This window comes from Dermacentor albipictus, chromosome 5, assembly GCF_038994185.2.
Source record: "Dermacentor albipictus isolate Rhodes 1998 colony chromosome 5, USDA_Dalb.pri_finalv2, whole genome shotgun sequence".
Lineage (NCBI taxonomy): Eukaryota > Metazoa > Arthropoda > Arachnida > Ixodida > Ixodidae > Dermacentor > Dermacentor albipictus.
The window spans coordinates 128286751-128306874 of NC_091825.1; the positions used below are offsets into that span (position 1 = coordinate 128286751).

At 43.3% G+C, this 20124-nt stretch overlaps 1 long non-coding RNA gene across 1 annotated transcript in view; it reads left to right on the forward strand.

Moving 5' to 3' along the window:
- LOC135906412 (uncharacterized) overlaps positions 1-20124 on the forward strand; it is a 32566-nt gene that overhangs the window by 1192 nt on the left and 11250 nt on the right. The window lies entirely within an intron of this gene.

Here is a 20124-nt window from a genome sequence, read left to right on the forward strand (position 1 = left end):
GGATGACCAGCGAAGCTGTGTATGTGGGACCCTTAATGGCGAACTGCACCTCCGCCGCGGGTCGGCCCGGCATTGCACTGTTTCCGGGACCGGCCCACGCATAGGGAGTTATTTTTTTTTTTTACTTACTAAGCGAACGATACGAAACTTTCCTTGGACGGTAGTGGTATACAGCTTCGCTGTAAAATAAATACCCAAGTTAGTGGACGGATTGATCGCCGCCCCAGTAACACAATTGGTAGTGCAATACGCGCGTAATGCGGAGGTTGTGGGCTCGGATCCCACGGGCGCCAAGTTATGTTTTCATTCACTTCCCTTTTCTTCACCCGCCGTGGTTGCTCAGTGGCTATGGTGTTGGGCTGTTCAGCACGATGTCGCGGGATCGAATCCCGGCCACGGCAGCCTCATTTCATCATCATCATCATCATCAGCCTGGTTACGCCCACTGCAGGGCAAAGGCCTCTCCCATACTTCTCCAACAACCCCGGTCATGTACTAATTGTGGCCATGCTATCCCTGCAAACTTCTTAATCTCATCCGCCCACCTAACTTTCTGCCGACCCCTGCTACGCTTCCCTTCCCTTGGGATCTAGTCCGTAACCCTTAATGACCATCGGTTATCTTCCCTCCTCATTACATGTCCTGCCCATGCCCATTTCTTTTTGTTGATTTCAACTAAGATGTCATTAACTCGCGTTTGTTCCCTGACCCAATCTGCTCTTTTCTTATCCCTTAACGTTACACCTATCATTCTTCTTTCCATAGCTCGTTGCGTCGTCCTCAATTTGAGTAGAACTCTTTTCGTAAGCCTCCAGGTTTCTGCCCCGTAGGTGAGTACTGGTAAGACACAGCTATTATATACTTTTCTCTTGAGGGATAATGGCAACCTGCTGTTCATGATCTGAGAATGCCTGCCAAACGCACCCCAGCCCATTCTTATTCTTCTGATTATTTCCGGCTCATGATCCGGATCCGCCGTCACTACCTGCCCCAAGTAGGTGTATTCCCTTACGACTTCCAGTGCCTCGCTGCCTATTGTACATTTCTGTTCTCTTCCGAGACTGTTAAACATTACTTTAGTTTTCTGCAGATTAATTTTTAGACCCACTCTTCTGCTTTCCCTTTCCAGGTAACTGAGCATGCATTGCAATTGGTCCCCTGAGTTACTAAGCAAGGCAATATCATCAGCGAATCGTTCGTGACTTGGCTTTCACAACTTTTTCTTAAATACGTGCACTGCCAAGTCATAACACTATGCGCGCATTTGTACAAGGCCGACTAATGTACCAGCTGATATCAGTAGGTATTGGACGAAGCTGTCTCGTATAGGCATTTTGCCTCATTTCGTTGGGGGAAAAATGCGAGGACGCCTGTGTACTTAGATTTAGATGCGCGTTAAAGAACCTCAGTTGGTCTAAATTTCCGGAGTCCTCCACTACGCCGTGCCTCTTAATCATAAAGTGGTTTGAGCATGTAAAACCCCATAATTTTTTTATGATTTTTGCCAGAACTTGGAGATGGCTTCCTTTCATTTGGGACAATAATTCAGCATGATGACGAGGTAAAAAGGAAATAGCAGAGACACAATTACGCACCCTCTTTTCACACGTATCTTTCCAAATACATTGATTCATGGCGAGCTGCTAGAACCGTCGGCAGGCAGCCGTTAACCCGATTCCAAAACGAGGCCACGGAGTCTGCCTGTCAGTCGGCCAGCTTCTCGAGAAATAACGGTATCGCTGAGGAGTGAAAGTGACGATGTACGCTCATAGGGGGCTGATCATTGTAGCTTCGTACACTCTAAGAGAAATCCCGGGGAAAACGGGAGTAACTGCGCCGTTAGTCCTAAAAAGGGCGCTTTCGTCCCTCAAAGGACTAACTGCATGAATGTGCGTGCCGTGTGCAAATTTTGGAGAGTAAGTGTTTAGTCCCTGCTCGGAAAGAGAGCAATGGGAGGACGAACGGCAACAGTTACTCCCCAGGCACTTCGCTGTTTTCGTCCGTGTCATGGAGCGATGCGGCGAAAACGGTATTGTCTATAAATCGTGAATGGTTCGAAGTTCGTGCATTGTCTATTGAACTACATGCAAAGCAGCACCTTGCCTCTTCGTGAGAAAATTACGTGAAACTTAAAAGTGGAATGTGAAGAAGCATGCCCATCGTGCGCACCCCATAAGTGAGCGATACACATTAAACCCTCAAGTCATTGATAGACGGCTAGATTTTCTTGGTTAACAATACCTAAGTTCCTTCCGTTCCAAAGAGGTTGCGAACTGAAGCGATGTGTAGCTCAAACGGCACACGCTAAGCGACAGAGAAATTGCCCTTCTCTGTCGTCTTCGGTGGCCCGTTTGAGCTCGCTACACGTATACATGGCGTAGTGCCTCAGTTTAAATCACCCTAAAAAATACTCGGGCTGATTTCTTTTCGCAGTCGCTTATGGTTGCAAGTACACTCAACGTTAGACTCTCACTGCATAGCTTGCACAAAATACGGAGTCACTTTTATATTGCCGCGCTTGCGTGCCTATGCTTAACCTTGTCTGAATATCCCCTCTTGTCAAGCAAGCGGCGTCGTGAAGTCCTATAGTTTCTGGTTTCTTGCAAATCAAACAGTTAGTCCCCCATGGTAAATAGTCCCCTCTTTCTTCTAGCCATGTTTTTACAGGCAAGGTATTAGTATGTAGTTTAAAAAAGAATGTTTTGACTCCCCCTGGTACAATCATTCGTTTCACACGTTTTAGGACATCTTTCCCCTGGCCTTCGCGGTACATTAATCGATATAATGGTTCTGGGAACATAATATCTATTAAATCCGAGCTTATCCGCTTACGACTGACTGCAGCCAAATGTTCTATGGAAAAGTGGTGGTTTAAAAAAGTCTAAATGCTACGACCACCTCACGTAAAAATTTACTCGTTGCGTAACATCCACCCTCCCTCATCGAGACAACAAAGTTAGGTAAGACCTTGCTCAATCGGACTTGAATAACTGTTCGTAAGAAAGGATTTGTCGTGTCTCGTAAGAACAAAAATCTAGAAATCAGTTGCTTTAAGTATAAGTTTGGTAATGACAATCCCCCCTGACCCAACTTGCGAAACAAGTTGTTCCTGCTTGTTCTTTCATATTCAGACTGCCACACAAAAACAGCAAATACTCTATGGAATTTCTTGAAGTTGAATCGGGAACAGCTCATGACTTGCATGAGATACCACAGCTTGCTCACCAAGAAGATTCTGCAGATAGCCGCACGTGCAAATATAGAGAGGTCTCGTCCGGCCCACTTATCAGTTTGAGCTTTTAAATCCCGCACTTTGCCATTCCATAAGTCTTTAGTGTCTCGAAGTGTGCCTAAAATCCCAGGCGTGAGCTTCCACTGCATACCTTCAAAAACACACGGCGTTGTTTGCCACCGGCCGTGCCACAAGCCGACACACTTATTGAAGTTTATATTGCTATCCGTCATGTCACAAAACTCACGCATAATTGTCATGGTAGCTCAAACACTCTCCTTATCTTCATAGAAAACAACAACATCATCAGCGTAAGCTAATAAACGTACGTCACATCCTTCTAGGCTGAATCCTCAGTATGTATGTATACATACTGCTGAATCCTCAGTATGTATGTATACATACTGCTGAATCCTCAGCAGTATGTATTGATGTGTTTGTTGATTGTCTGGAAATAAAGAAAAAAAAAGCGGCGTGGTGAAGTGGTTAGCGTACCTGACTTGTGACCGAGAGGACGTGAGTTCGAATCCTGCTCTCGGGCACGTTTTTTTTAGGTCATTAATTTTTTATAAGGGTATAAATGCCTAATTTAATTAATTCCACCTTTGCGGAGCATCGGAACGAATTACCGTTACACCCTTGAGGACCATCGGGCAGGGGCAACTGTTAGTCCCCGAAGGAGTAAGCGCATGGGGAGTAACAGTTCATCCCCTGTCAGTTCGTCCCCAAAAGGACTAATGGTTGTGGCAAATCAGTTAGTCCCCAAAAGGACTAACCTCCCTACCCCTTTTAGTCCTTTTTTCGTTAGAGTGTAGACGTGAATAATCGTGACGTAGTGCACAGCAGACGCGGATACCGACTGCGGAGCACAACTTTTTCTTTAAATACGTGCACTGCCAAGTTATAACACTATGCGCGCATTTGTACAAGGCCGACTAATGTACCAGCTGATATCAGTAGGTATTGGACGAAGCTGTCTCGTATTGCAGACAGTTGTAGACATCGACCATGTAAGCTGGTCATTATCGGAATTTTATAGCCCCTTTTAGTGGCAATTTTCGAAATCCATTTATTCATGGCGTGATTAGGCGGACATGCTTTCAATAGGATGGAGATCGAGATATTTTCCACGAACCAACGTTTTCCAGAGAAGTCAGTGGACATGGCTGTTTCGACAATTTACTGGGCTATAGGCTTACTTTTTCTTCGGAAGTGGCAATTTTCGAAATTCATTTATTCATGGCGTGATTAGGCGGACATGCTTTCAATAGGATGGAGATCGAGATATTTTCCACGAACCAACGTTTTCCAGAGAAGTCAGTGGACATGGCTCTTTCGACAATTTACTGGGCTATAGGCTTACCTTTTCTTCGGAAGTGGCAATTTTCGAAATCCATTTATTCATAGAGTGATTAGGCGGAAACACTTCCAATAGAATGGAGATTGATGTATGTGCCACGAAGAGGCGTTTTCCAGATAAGTTAGTGGGCATGGCTGTTTCGACAATTTCCTGGGCTATAGTCTTACCTTTTCTTTGGAAGTGCCAATTTTCGAAATCCATTTATTCGTTGTGTGATTAGGAGGCAATACATTCAATGGAATGGAGATTGATGTATGTGCCACGAACCAACGCTTTCCAGAAAAGTCAGTGGACATGGCTGTTTCGATAATTTACTGGGCTATAGGCTTACCTTTTCTTCGGAAGTGCCAATTTTCAAAATCAATTTAATCATGGCGTGATTAGGCGGAAATACTTCCAATAGGATAGAGATTGGTGCATGTGCCACGAAGAAGCGTTTTCGAGAGAAGTCAGTGGACATGGCTGTTTTGATAATTTACTGGGCTATAGGCTTACCTTTTCTTCGGACGCGGCAATTTTCGAAATCTATTTATTCATGGCGTGATTAGACGGAAATACTTCCAATGGGATGGAGATTGATGTATGTGCCACGAACCAGCGTTTTCCAGAGAAATAAGTGCACATGGCTGTTTCGATAATTTCCTGGGCTATAGCCTTACCTTTTCTTCGGACGCGCCAATTTTCGAAATCCTTTTATTAATGGCCTGATTAGGCGGAAACACATCCAATAGGATAGAGATTGGTGTATGTGCCACGCACCAGCGTTTTCCAAAGAAGTCAGTGGACATGGCTGTTTCAATAATATACTGGGCTATAGGCTTACCTTTTCTTCGGAAGCCCCAATTTTCGAAATCCATGTATTCATGGCCTGATTAGGCGGAAATACTTCCAATAGGATAGAGATTGGTGTATGTGCCACGACGAAGCGTTTTCGAGAGAAGTCAGTGGACATGGCTGTTTTGATAATTTACTGGGCTATAGCCTTACCTTTTCTTCGGAAGCGCCAATTTTCGAAATCTATTTATTCATGGCGTGATTAGACGGAAATAGTTCCAATAGAATGGAGATTGATGTATGTGCCACGCACCGGCGTTTTCCAGAGAAGTCAGTGCACATGGCTGTTTCGATAATTTACTGGGCTATAGCCTTACCTTTTCTTCGGACGCCAATTTTCGAAATCTATTTATTCATGGCGTGATTAGACGGAAATAGTTCCAATAGAATGGAGATTGATGTATGTGCCACGCACCAGCGTTTTCCAGAGAAGTCAGTGCACATGGCTGTTTCGATAATTTACTGGGCTATTGCCTTACCTTTTCTTCAGAAGCGCCAATTTTCGAAATCTATTTATTCATGGCGTGATTAGACGGAAATAGTTCCAATAGAATGGAGATTGATGTATGTGCCACGCACCAGCGTTTTCCAGGGAAATCAGTGCACATGGCTGTTTCGATAATTTACTGGGCTATAGCCTTACCTTTTCTTCGGATGTGCCAATTTTCGAAATCTATTTATTCATGGCGTGATTAGACGGAAATAGTTCCAATAGAATGGAGATTGATGTATGTGCCACGCACCAGCGTTTTCCAGAGAAATCAGTGCAAATGGCTGTTTCCATAATTTACTGGGCTATAGCCTTTCCTTTTCTTCGGACGCGCCAATTTTCGAAATCCTTTTATTCATGGCCTGATTAGGCGGAAACACATCCAATAGGATAGAGATTGGTGTATGTGCCACGCACCAGCGTTTTCCAGAGAAATCAGTGCACATGGCTGTTTCGATAATTTACTGGGCTGTAGCCTTACCTTTTCTTCGGACGTGCCAATTTTCGAAATCTATTTATTCATGGCGTGATTAGACGGAAATAGTTCCAATAGAATGGAGATTGATGTATGGGCCACGCACCAGCGTTTTCCAGAGAAATCAGTGCACATGGCTGTTTCGATTTACTGGGCTATAGCCTTACCTTTTCTTCGGAAGCGCCAATTTTCGAAATCTATTTATTCATGGCGTGATTAGACGGAAATAGTTCCAATAGAATGGAGATTGATGTATGTGCCACGCACCAGCGTTTTCCAGAGAAGTCAGTGCACATGGCTGTTTCGATAATTTACTGGGCTATAGCCTTACCTTTTCTTCGGACGCGCCAATTTTCGAAATCTATTTATTCATGGCGTGATTAAACGGAAATAGTTCCAATAGAATGGAGATTGATGTATGTGCCACGCACCAGCGTTTTCCAGAGAAATCAGTGCACATGGCTGTTTCGATAATTTACTGGGCTATAGCCTTACCTTTTCTTCGGACGCGCCAATTTTCGAAATCTATTTATTCATGGCGTGATTAGACGGAAATAGTTCCAATAGAATGGAGATTGATGTATGTGCCACGAACCAGCGTTTTCCAGAGAAATCAGTGCACATGGCTGTTTCGATAATTTACTGGGCTATAGCCTTACCTTTTCTTCGGACGCGCCAATTTTCGAAATCCTTTTATTCATGGCCTGATTAGGCGGAAACACATCCAATAGGATAGAGATTGGTGTATGTGCCACGCACCAGCGTTTTCCAGAGAAATCAGTGCACATGGCTGTTTCGATAATTTACTGGGCTATAGCCTTACCTTTTCTTCGGACGCGCCAATTTTCGAAATCTATTTATTCATGGCGTGATTAGACGGAAATAGTTCCAATAGAATGGAGATTGATGTATGTGCCACGCACCAGCGTTTTCCAGAGAAATCAGTGCACATGGCTGTTTCGATTTACTGGGCTATAGCCTTACCTTTTCTTCGGACGCGCCAATTTTCGAAATCCTTTTATTCATGGCCTGATTAGGCGGAAACACATCCAATAGGATAGAGATTGGTGTATGTGCCACGCACCAGCGTTTTCCAGAGAAATCAGTGCACATGGCTGTTTCGATAATTTACTGGGCTATAGCCTTACCTTTTCTTCGGAAGCGCCAATTTCCGAAATCTATTTATTCATGGCGTGATTAGACGGAAATAGTTCCAATAGAATGGAGATTGATGTATGTGCCACGCACCAGCGTTTTCCAGAGAAATCAGTGCACATGGCTGTTTCGATAATTTACTGGGCTATAGCCTTACCTTTTCTTCGGACGCGCCAATTTTCGAATTCCTTTTATTCATGGCCTGATTAGGCGGAAACACATCCAATAGGATAGAGATTGGTGTATGTGCCACGCACCAGCGTTTTCCAGAGAAATCAGTGCACATGGCTATTTCGATAATTTACTGGGCTATAGCCTTACCTTTTCTTCGGACGCGCCAATTTTCGAAATCTATTTATTCATGGCGTGATTAGACGGAAATAGTTCCAATAGAATGTAGATATATGTATGTGCCACGCACCAGCGTTTTCCAGAGAAGTCAGTGCACATGGCTGTTTCGATAATTTACTGGGCTATAGCCTTACCTTTTCTTCAGACGCGCCAATTTTCGAAATCTATTTATTCATGGCGTGATTAGACGGAAATAGTTCGAATAGAATGAAGATTGATGTATGTGGCACGCACCAGCGCTTTCCAGAGAAATCAGTGCACATGGCTGTTTCGATAATTTACTGGGCTATAGCCTTACCTTTTCTTCGGAAGCGCCAATTTTCGAAATCTATTTATTCATGGCGTGATTAGACGGAAATAGTTCCAATAGAATGGAGATTGATGTATGTGCCACGTACCAGCGTTTTCCAGAGAAGTCAGTGCACATGGCTGTTTCGATAATTTACTGGGCTATAGCCTTACCTTTTCTTCGGACGCGCCAATTTTCGAAATCTATTTATTCATGGCGTGATTAGACGGAAATAGTTCCAATAGAATGGAGATTGATGTATGTGCCACGCACCAGCGTTTTCCAGAGAAATCAGTGCACATGGCTGTTTCGATAATTTACTGGGCTATATATAGCCTTACCTTTTCTTCGGACACGCCAATTTTCGAAATCTATTTATTCATGGCGTGATTAGACAGAAATAGTTCCAATATAATGGAGATTGGTGTATGTGCCACGCACCAGCGTTTTCCAGAGAAGTCAGTGCACATGGCTGTTTCGATAATTTACTGGGCTATAGCCTTACCTTTTCTTCGGAAGCCCCAATTTTCGAAATCCATGTATTCATGGCCTGATTAGGCGGAAATACTTCCAATAGGATAGAGATTGGTGTATGTGCCAGGAAGAAGCGTTTTCGAGAGAAGTCAGTGGACATGGCTGTTTTGATAATTTACTGGGCTATAGCCTTACCTTTTCTTCGGAAGCGCCAATTTTCGAAATCTATTTATTCATGGCGTGATTAGACGGAAATAGTTCCAATAGAATGGAGATTGATGTATGTGCCACGCACCAGCGTTTTCCAGAGAAGTCAGTGCACATGGCTGTTTCGATAATTTACTGGGCTATAGCCTTACCTTTTCTTCGGACGCGCCAATTTTCGAATTCCTTTTATTCATGGCCTGATTAGGCGGAAACACATCCAATAGGATAGAGATTGGTGTATGTGCCACGCACCACCGTTTTCCAAAGAAGTCAGTGGACATGGCTGTTTCAATAATATACTGGGCTATAGGCTTACCTTTTCTTCGGAAGCCCCAATTTTCGAAATCCATGTATTCATGGCCTGATTAGGCGGAAATACTTCCAATAGGATAGAGATTGGTGTATGTGCCACGAAGAAGCGTTTTCGAGAGAAGTCAGTGGACGTGGCTGTTTTGATAATTTACTGGGCTATAGCCTTACCTTTTCTTCGGAAGCGCCAATTTTCGAAATCTATTTATTCATGGCGTGATTAGACGGAAATAGTTCCAATAGAATGGAGATTGATGTATGTGCCACGCACCAGCGTTTTCCAGAGAAGTCAGTGCACATGGCTGTTTCGATAATTTACTGGGCTATAGCCTTACCTTTTCTTCGGAAGCGCCAATTTTCGAAATCTATTTATTCATGGCGTGATTAGACGGAAATAGTTCCAATAGAATGGAGATTGATGTATGTGCCACGCACCAGCGTTTTCCAGAGAAATCAGTGCACATGGCTGTTTCGATTTACTGGGCTATAGCCTTACCTTTTCTTCGGACGCGCCAATTTTCGAAATCCTTTTATTCATGGCCTGATTAGGCGGAAACACATCCAATAGGATAGAGATTGGTGTATGTGCCACGCACCAGCGTTTTCCAGAGAAATCAGTGCACATGGCTGTTTCGATAATTTACTGGGCTATAGCCTTACCTTTTCTTCGGAAGCGCCAATTTTCGAAATCTATTTATTCATGGCGTGATTAGACGGAAATAGTTCCAATAGAATGGAGACATATGTATGTGCCACGCACCAGCGTTTTCCAGAGAAGTCAGTGCACATGGCTGTTTCGATAATTTACTGGGCTATAGCCTTACCTTTTCTTCGGACGCGCCAATTTTCGAAATCTATGTATTCATGGCGTGATTAGACAGAAATAGTTCCAATATAATGGAGATTGGTGTATGTGCCACGCACCAGCGTTTTCCAGAGAAGTCAGTGCACATGGCTGTTTCGATAATTTACTGGGCTATAGCCTTACCTTTTCTTCGGACGCGCCAATTTTCGAAATCCTTTTATTCATGGCCTGATTAGGCGGAAACACATCCAATAGGATAGAGATTGGTGTATGTGCCACGCACCAGCGTTTTCCAGAGAAGTCAGTGCACATGGCTGTTTCGATAATTTACTGGGCTATAGCCTTACCTTTTCTTCGGAAGCGCCAATTTTCGAAATCTATTTATTCATGGCGTGATTAGACGGAAATAGTTCCAATAGAATGGAGATTGATGTATGTGCCACGCACCAGCGTTTTCCAGAGAAATCAGTGCACATGGCTGTTTCGATAATTTACTGGGCTATAGCCTTACTTTTTCTTCGGACGCGCCAATTTTCGAAATCCTTTTATTCATGGCCTGATTAGGCGGAAACACATCCAATAGGATAGAGATTGGTGTATGTGCCACGCGCCAGCGTTTTCCAGAGAAATCAGTGCACATGGCTGTTTCGATAATTTACTGGGCTATAGCCTTACCTTTTCTTCGGAAGCGCCAATTTTCGAAATCTATTTATTCATGGCCTGATTAGGCGGAAACACATCCAATAGGATAGAGATTGGTGTATGTGCCACGCACCAGCGTTTTCCAGAGAAATCAGTGCACATGGCTGTTTCGATAATTTACTGGGCTATAGCCTTACCTTTTCTTCGGAAGCGCCAATTTTCGAAATCTATTTATTCATGGCGTGATTAGACGGAAATAGTTCCAATAGAATGGAGATTGATGTATGTGCCACGCACCAGCGTTTTCCAGAGAAATCAGTGCACATGGCTGTTTCGATAATTTACTGGGCTATATATAGCCTTACCTTTTCTTCGGACACGCCAATTTTCGAAATCTATTTATTCATGGCGTGATTAGACAGAAATAGTTCCAATATAATGGAGATTGGTGTATGTGCCACGCACCAGCGTTTTCCAGAGAAGTCAGTGCACATGGCTGTTTCGATAATTTACTGGGCTATAGCCTTACCTTTTCTTCGGAAGCCCCAATTTTCGAAATCCATGTATTCATGGCCTGATTAGGCGGAAATACTTCCAATAGGATAGAGATTGGTGTATGTGCCAGGAAGAAGCGTTTTCGAGAGAAGTCAGTGGACATGGCTGTTTTGATAATTTACTGGGCTATAGCCTTACCTTTTCTTCGGAAGCGCCAATTTTCGAAATCTATTTATTCATGGCGTGATTAGACGGAAATAGTTCCAATAGAATGGAGATTGATGTATGTGCCACGCACCAGCGTTTTCCAGAGAAGTCAGTGCACATGGCTGTTTCGATAATTTACTGGGCTATAGCCTTACCTTTTCTTCGGACGCGCCAATTTTCGAATTCCTTTTATTCATGGCCTGATTAGGCGGAAACACATCCAATAGGATAGAGATTGGTGTATGTGCCACGCACCACCGTTTTCCAAAGAAGTCAGTGGACATGGCTGTTTCAATAATATACTGGGCTATAGGCTTACCTTTTCTTCGGAAGCCCCAATTTTCGAAATCCATGTATTCATGGCCTGATTAGGCGGAAATACTTCCAATAGGATAGAGATTGGTGTATGTGCCACGAAGAAGCGTTTTCGAGAGAAGTCAGTGGACGTGGCTGTTTTGATAATTTACTGGGCTATAGCCTTACCTTTTCTTCGGAAGCGCCAATTTTCGAAATCTATTTATTCATGGCGTGATTAGACGGAAATAGTTCCAATAGAATGGAGATTGATGTATGTGCCACGCACCAGCGTTTTCCAGAGAAGTCAGTGCACATGGCTGTTTCGATAATTTACTGGGCTATAGCCTTACCTTTTCTTCGGAAGCGCCAATTTTCGAAATCTATTTATTCATGGCGTGATTAGACGGAAATAGTTCCAATAGAATGGAGATTGATGTATGTGCCACGCACCAGCGTTTTCCAGAGAAATCAGTGCACATGGCTGTTTCGATTTACTGGGCTATAGCCTTACCTTTTCTTCGGACGCGCCAATTTTCGAAATCCTTTTATTCATGGCCTGATTAGGCGGAAACACATCCAATAGGATAGAGATTGGTGTATGTGCCACGCACCAGCGTTTTCCAGAGAAATCAGTGCACATGGCTGTTTCGATAATTTACTGGGCTATAGCCTTACCTTTTCTTCGGAAGCGCCAATTTTCGAAATCTATTTATTCATGGCGTGATTAGACGGAAATAGTTCCAATAGAATGGAGACATATGTATGTGCCACGCACCAGCGTTTTCCAGAGAAGTCAGTGCACATGGCTGTTTCGATAATTTACTGGGCTATAGCCTTACCTTTTCTTCGGACGCGCCAATTTTCGAAATCTATGTATTCATGGCGTGATTAGACAGAAATAGTTCCAATATAATGGAGATTGGTGTATGTGCCACGCACCAGCGTTTTCCAGAGAAGTCAGTGCACATGGCTGTTTCGATAATTTACTGGGCTATAGCCTTACCTTTTCTTCGGACGCGCCAATTTTCGAAATCCTTTTATTCATGGCCTGATTAGGCGGAAACACATCCAATAGGATAGAGATTGGTGTATGTGCCACGCACCAGCGTTTTCCAGAGAAGTCAGTGCACATGGCTGTTTCGATAATTTACTGGGCTATAGCCTTACCTTTTCTTCGGAAGCGCCAATTTTCGAAATCTATTTATTCATGGCGTGATTAGACGGAAATAGTTCCAATAGAATGGAGATTGATGTATGTGCCACGCACCAGCGTTTTCCAGAGAAATCAGTGCACATGGCTGTTTCGATAATTTACTGGGCTATAGCCTTACTTTTTCTTCGGACGCGCCAATTTTCGAAATCCTTTTATTCATGGCCTGATTAGGCGGAAACACATCCAATAGGATAGAGATTGGTGTATGTGCCACGCGCCAGCGTTTTCCAGAGAAATCAGTGCACATGGCTGTTTCGATAATTTACTGGGCTATAGCCTTACCTTTTCTTCGGAAGCGCCAATTTTCGAAATCTATTTATTCATGGCCTGATTAGGCGGAAACACATCCAATAGGATAGAGATTGGTGTATGTGCCACGCACCAGCGTTTTCCAGAGAAATCAGTGCACATGGCTGTTTCGATAATTTACTGGGCTATAGCCTTACCTTTTCTTCGGAAGCGCCAATTTTCGAAATCTATTTATTCATGGCGTGATTAGACGGAAATAGTTCCAATATAATGGAGATTGATGTATGTGCCACGCACCAGCGTTTTCCAGAGAAGTCAGTGCACATGGCTGTTTCGATAATTTACTGGGCTATGGCCTTACCTTTTCTTCAGAAGCGCCAATTTTCGAAATCTATTTATTCATGGCGTGATTAGACGGAAATAGTTCCAATAGAATGGAGATTGGTGTATGTGCCACGCACCAGCGTTTTCCAGAGAAATCAGTGCACATGGCTGTTTCGATTTACTGGGCTATAGCCTTACCTTTTCTTCGGAAGCGCCAATTTTCGAAATCTATTTATTCATGGCGTGATTAGACGGAAATAGTTCCAATAGAATGGAGATTGATGTATGTGCCACGCACCAGCGTTTTCCAGAGAAGTCAGTGCACATGGCTGTTTCGATAATTTACTGGGCTATAGCCTTACCTTTTCTTCGAACGCGCCAATTTTCGAAATCTATTTATTCATGGCGTGATTAGACGGAAAAAGTTCCAATAGAATGGAGATTGATGTATGTGGCACGCACCAGCGTTTTCCAGAGAAATCAGTGCACATGGCTGTTTCGATAATTTACTGGGCTATAGCCTTACCTTTTCTTCGGAAGCGCCAATTTTCGAAATCTATTTATTCATGGCGTGATTAGACGGAAATAGTTCCAATAGAATGGAGATTGATGTATGTGCCACGTACCAGCGTTTTCCAGAGAAGTCAGTGCACATGGCTGTTTCGATAATTTACTGGGCTATAGCCTTACCTTTTCTTCGGACGCGCCAATTTTCGAAATCTATTTATTCATGGCGTGATTAGACGGAAATAGTTCCAATAGAATGGAGATTGATGTATGTGCCACGCACCAGCGTTTTCCAGAGAAATCAGTGCACATGGCTGTTTCGATAATTTACTGGGCTATATATAGCCTTACCTTTTCTTCGGACGCGCCAATTTTCGAAATCTATTTATTCATGGCGTGATTAGACAGAAATAGTTCCAATATAATGGAGATTGGTGTATGTGCCACGCACCAGCGTTTTCCAGAGAAGTCAGTGCACATGGCTGTTTCGATAATTTACTGGGCTATAGCCTTACCTTTTCTTCGGACGCGCCAATTTTCGAATTCCTTTTATTCATGGCCTGATTAGGCGGAAACACATTCAATAGGATAGAGATTGGTGTATGTGCCACGCACCAGCGTTTTCCAAAGAAGTCAGTGGACATGGCTGTTTCAATAATATACTGGGCTATAGGCTTACCTTTTCTTCGGAAGCCCCAATTTTCGAAATCCATGTATTCATGGCCTGATTAGGCGGAAATACTTCCAATAGGATAGAGATTGGTGTATGTGCCACGAAGAAGCGTTTTCGAGAGAAGTCAGTGGACATGGCTGTTTTGATAATTTACTGGGCTATAGCCTTACCTTTTCTTCGGAAGCGCCAATTTTCGAAATCTATTTATTCATGGCGTGATTAGACGGAAATAGTTCCAATAGAATGGAGATTGATGTATGTGCCACGCACCAGCGTTTTCCTGAGAAGTCAGTGCACATGGCTGTTTCGATAATTTACTGGGCTATAGCCTTACCTTTTCTTCGGACGCGCCAATTTTCGAATTCCTTTTATTCATGGCCTGATTAGGCGGAAACACATTCAATAGGATAGAGATTGGTGTATGTGCCACGCACCAGCGTTTTCCAAAGAAGTCAGTGGACATGGCTGTTTCAATAATATACTGGGCTATAGGCTTACCTTTTCTTCGGAAGCCCCAATTTTCGAAATCCATGTATTCATGGCCTGATTAGGCGGAAATACTTCCAATAGGATAGAGATTGGTGTATGTGCCACGAAGAAGCGTTTTCGAGAGAAGTCAGTGGACATGGCTGTTTTGATAATTTACTGGGCTATAGCCTTACCTTTTCTTCGGAAGCGCCAATTTTCGAAATCTATTTATTCATGGCGTGATTAGACGGAAATAGTTCCAATGGAATGGAGATTGATGTATGTGCCACGCACCAGCGTTTTCCAGAGAAGTCAGTGCACATGGCTGTTTCGATAATTTACTGGGCTATAGCCTTACCTTTTCTTCGGAAGCGCCAATTTTCGAAATCTATTTATTCATGGCCTGATTAGGCGGAAACACATCCAATAGGATAGAGATTGGTGTATGTGCCACGCACCAGCGTTTTCCAGAGATATCAGTGCACATGGCTGTTTCGATAATTTACTGGGTTATAGGCTTACTTTTTCTTCGGACGCGCCAATTTTCGAAATCCTTTTATTCATGGCCTGATTAGGCGGAAACACATCCAATAGGATAGAGATTGGTGTATGTGCCACGCACCAGCGTTTTCCAGAGAAATCAGTGCACATGGCTGTTTCGATAATTTACTGGGCTATAGCCTTACCTTTTCTTCGGACGCGCCAATTTTCGAAATCTATTTATTCATGGCGTGATTAGACGGAAGTAGTTCCAATAGAATGGAGATTGATGTATGTGCCACGAACCAGCGTTTTCCAGAGAAATCAGTGCACATGGCTGTTTCGATAATTTACTGGGCTATAGCCTTACTTTTTCTTCGGACGCGCCAATTTTCGAAATCCTTTTATTCATGGCCTGATTAGGCGGAAACACATCCAATAGGATAGAGATTGGTGTATGTGCCACGCGCCAGCGTTTTCCAGAGAAATCAGTGCACATGGCTGTTTCGATAATTTACTGGGCTATAGCCTTACCTTTTCTTCGGAAGCGCCAATTTTCGAAATCTATTTATTCATGGGCTGATTAGGCGAAAACACATCCAATAGGATAGAGATTGGTGTATGTGCCACGCACCAGCGTTTTCCAGAGAAATCAGTGCACATGGCTGTTTCGATAATTTACTGGGCTATAGCCTTACTTTTTCTTCGGACGCGCCAATTTTCGAAATCCTTTTATTCATGGCCTGATTAGGCGGAAACACATCCAATAGGATAGAGATTGGTGTATGTGCCACGCACCAGCGTTTTCCAGAGAAATCAGTGCACATGGCTGTTTCGATAATTTACTGGGCTATAGCCTTACCTTTTCTTCGGACGCGCCAATTTTCGAAATCTATTTATTCATGGCGTGATTAGACGGAAGTAGTTCCAATAGAATGGAGATTGATGTATGTGCCACGAACCAGCGTTTTCCAGAGAAATCAGTGCACATGGCTGTTTCGATTTACTGCGCTATAGCCTTACCTTTTCTTCGGACGCGCCAATTTTCGAAATCTATTTATTCATGGCGTGATTAGACGGAAATAGTTCCAATAGAATGGAGATTGATGTATGTGCCACGCACCAGCGTTTTCCAGAGAAGTCAGTGCACATGGCTGTTTCGATAATTTACTGGGCTATTGCCTTACCTTTTCTTCAGAAGCGCCAATTTTCGAAATCTATTTATTCATGGCGTGATTAGACGGAAATAGTTCCAATAGAATGGAGATTGGTGTATGTGCCACGCACCAGCGTTTTCCAGAGAAATCAGTGCACATGGCTGTTTTGATAATTTACTGGGCTATAGCCTTACCTTTTCTTCGGAAGCGCCAATTTTCGAAATCTATTTATTCATGGCGTGATTAGACGGAAATAGTTCCAATAGAATGGAGATTGATGTATGTGCCACGCACCAGCGTTTTCCAGAGAAGTCAGTGCACATGGCTGTTTCGATAATTTACTGGGCTATAGCCTTACCTTTTCTTCGAACGCGCGAATTTTCGAAATCTATTTATTCATGGCGTGATTAAACGGAAATAGTTCCAATAGAATGGAGATTGATGTATGTGCCACGCACCAGCGTTTTCCAGAGAAATCAGTGCACATGGCTGTTTCGATAATTTACTGGGCTATAGCCTTACCTTTTCTTCGGACGCGCCAATTTTCGAAATCTATTTATTCATGGCGTGATTAGACGGAAATAGTTCCAATAGAATGGAGATTGATGTATGTGCCACGAACCAGCGTTTTCCAGAGAAATCAGTGCACATGGCTGTTTCGATAATTTACTGGGCTATAGCCTTACCTTTTCTTCGGACGCGCCAATTTTCGAAATCCTTTTATTCATGGCCTGATTAGGCGGAAACACATCCAATAGGATAGAGATTGGTGTATGTGCCACGCACCAGCGTTTTCCAGAGAAATCAGTGCACATGGCTGTTTCGATAATTTACTGGGCTATAGCCTTACCTTTTCTTCGGACGCGCCAATTTTCGAAATCTATTTATTCATGGCGTGATTAGACGGAAATAGTTCCAATAGAATGGAGATTGATGTATGTGCCACGCACCAGCGTTTTCCAGAGAAATCAGTGCACATGGCTGTTTCGATTTACTGGGCTATAGCCTTACCTTTTCTTCGGACGCGCCAATTTTCGAAATCCTTTTATTCATGGCCTGATTAGGCGGAAACACATCCAATAGGATAGAGATTGGTGTATGTGCCACGCACCAGCGTTTTCCAAAGAAGTCAGTGGACATGGCTGTTTCAATAATATACTGGGCTATAGGCTTGCCTTTTCTTCGGAAGCCCCAATTTTCGAAATCCATGTATTCATGTCCTGATTAGGCGGAAATACTTCCAATAGGATAGAGATTGGTGTATGTGCCACGAAGAAGCGTTTTCGAGAGAAGTCAGTGGACATGGCTGTTTTGATAATTTACTGGGCTATAGCCTTACCTTTTCTTCGGAAGCGCCAATTTTCGAAATCTATTTATTCATGGCGTGATTAGACGGAAATAGTTCCAATGGAATGGAGATTGATGTATGTGCCACGCACCAGCGTTTTCCAGAGAAGTCAGTGCACATGGCTGTTTCGATAATTTACTGGGCTATAGCCTTACCTTTTCTTCGGAAGCGCCAATTTTCGAAATCTATTTATTCATGGCGTGATTAGACGGAAATAGTTCCAATAGAATGGAGATTGATGTATGTGCCACGCACCAGCGTTTTCCAGAGAAATCAGTGCACATGGCTGTTTCGATTTACTGGGCTATAGCCTTACCTTTTCTTCGGACGCGCCAATTTTCGAAATCCTTTTATTCATGGCCTGATTAGGCGGAAACACATCCAATAGGATAGAGATTGGTGTATGTGCCACGCACCAGCGTTTTCCAGAGAAATCAGTGCACATGGCTGTTTCGATAATTTACTGGGCTATAGCCTTACCTTTTCTTCGGAAGCGCCAATTTTCGAAATCTATTTATTCATGGCGTGATTAGACGGAAATAGTTCCAATAGAATGGAGACATATGTATGTGCCACGCACCAGCGTTTTCCAGAGAAGTCAGTGCACATGGCTGTTTCGATAATTTACTGGGCTATAGCCTTACCTTTTCTTCGGACGCGCCAATTTTCGAAATCTATTTATTCATGGCGTGATTAGACAGAAATAGTTCCAATATAATGGAGATTGGTGTATGTGCCACGCACCAGCGTTTTCCAGAGAAGTCAGTGCACATGGCTGTTTCGATAATTTACTGGGCTATAGCCTTACCTTTTCTTCGGACGCGCCAATTTTCGAAATCCTTTTATTCATGGCCTGATTAGGCGGAAACACATCCAATAGGATAGAGATTGGTGTATGTGCCACGCACCAGCGTTTTCCAGAGAAGTCAGTGCACATGGCTGTTTCGATAATTTACTGGGCTATAGCCTTACCTTTTCTTCGGAAGCGCCAATTTTCGAAATCTATTTATTCATGGCCTGATTAGGCGGAAACACATCCAATAGGATAGAGATTGGTGTATGTGCCACGCACCAGCGTTTTCCAGATATATCAGTGCACATGGCTGTTTCGATAATTTACTGGGCTATAGCCTTACTTTTTCTTCGGACGCGCCAATTTTCGAAATCCTTTTATTCATGGCCTGATTAGGCGGAAACACATCCAATAGGATAGAGATTGGTGTATGTGCCACGCACCAGCGTTTTCCAGAGAAATCAGTGCACATGGCTGTTTCGATAATTTACTGGGCTATAGCCTTACCTTTTCTTCGGACGCGCCAATTTTCGAAATCTATTTATTCATGGCGTGATTAGACGGAAGTAGTTCCAATAGAATGGAGATTGATGTATGTGCCACGAACCAGCGTTTTCCAGAGAAATCAGTGCACATGGCTGTTTCGATAATTTACTGGGCTATAGCCTTACTTTTTCTTCGGACGCGCCAATTTTCGAAATCCTTTTATTCATGGCCTGATTAGGCGGAAACACATCCAATAGGATAGAGATTGGTGTATGTGCCACGCGCCAGAGTTTTCCAGAGAAATCAGTGCACATGGCTGTTTCGATAATTTACTGGGCTATAGCCTTACCTTTTCTTCGGAGGCGCCAATTTTCGAAATCTATTTATTCATGGGCTGATTAGGCGGAAACACATCCAATAGGATAGAGATTGGTGTATGTGCCACGCACCAGCGTTTTCCAGAGAAATCAGTGCACATGGCTGTTTCGATAATTTACTGGGCTATAGCCTTACTTTTTCTTCGGACGCGCCAATTTTCGAAATCCTTTTATTCATGGCCTGATTAGGCGGAAACACATCCAATAGGATAGAGATTGGTGTATGTGCCACGCACCAGCGTTTTCCAGAGAAATCAGTGCACATGGCTGTTTCGATAATTTACTGGGCTATAGCCTTACCTTTTCTTCGGACGCGCCAATTTTCGAAATCTATTTATTCATGGCGTGATTAGACGGAAGTAGTTCCAATAGAATGGAGATTGATGTATGTGCCACGACCCAGCGTTTTCCAGAGAAATCAGTGCAC